The sequence below is a fragment of the Lampetra fluviatilis genome, chromosome 6 (genome assembly GCF_964198595.1).
Source record: "Lampetra fluviatilis chromosome 6, kcLamFluv1.1, whole genome shotgun sequence".
NCBI classification, from domain to species: domain Eukaryota; kingdom Metazoa; phylum Chordata; class Hyperoartia; order Petromyzontiformes; family Petromyzontidae; genus Lampetra; species Lampetra fluviatilis.
Window position 1 is genome coordinate 14,441,705 of NC_136280.1, and position 1,063 is coordinate 14,442,767.

Here is a 1,063-nt window from a genome sequence, read left to right on the forward strand (position 1 = left end):
AGGGTGCCTGAGACCCCATCTCTGTCTCCCTTCGTCACCTCTGCCTTGTGAGTGGCGTGGCTGTGGAGGCCGAACTGGGCAGTGGCTCCATGCGGCCTCATGTCTTCATTAATAGCAGCGCGTGCCCTCTGCTCCTGGCTGTAAACATTACCACAAACACAAAATCACCTGCGTTAGCTTTGCATGCCGGAGGGGCAAGTGTCATTGCAAATGGACACCTACAGCCCCTTTTGTCAATCCACTGCTGGATGAGGGTCTCCTCACCCCGCTGTGCATGTCGTGGATGCTATTTTGCCATACTTCACCACGCTGGTCAGTACGGGTCGGTAAAAGCTGGCAGCATAGATGTGGGGACACGTGCAGGAGTAAACTAAAACTACAGCTATTTTATTGTACTAGGTGAGGCTCTCTGAGCTATATGGCTCTTTTTCGAAAGTGACCTGGCCACAACTTATAGCTCCAACGAAGTGGCTTATCGCGTGGAAATTTATAGCAGCCAAATACTCTGAACGCGCGTTTCTAAATGTGGAGGGGAAAACCAGAGGACCCGGAAAAAAACATCCACGCGACCACGGAGTGAGACGCCGCAAACTCCAAATATACAGCAGCAGGCGTCAGATTCGGGATCGAAGCCACAGCCTCCTGCATACCAGGCGATAAAGATAACATCTCCTAGTCACCGTGGCGAGTCTAATGCAACAATTGGTTTTGTTGCACAGGAAGCTGTTGCCCACAATACAGCCCTGCAGGAACTTACATTCCCTCCAACATCTGGCCGGGACTCAAACTTGAGTCGGCAATGATTCCCGTACTCGTCCAATGCAGAACCCGTGCCTCATCCGATGCACAATCCTCGTCTCATTCAACCCCCCCCCCACCCCGCCATTATTTGTAATGGCTTGGATAGCACATTCCACCACTTCCACGCAACAAATATATACAATGCAGTAATTATTTGAATTCCGCATATCCTAACAAAAACACGCTTTGTTACGCAACACAACATTTTACACACCAGTGCGAGTGACTTTTCAATTTAACAAACAAACCGTAAATGGCAGGC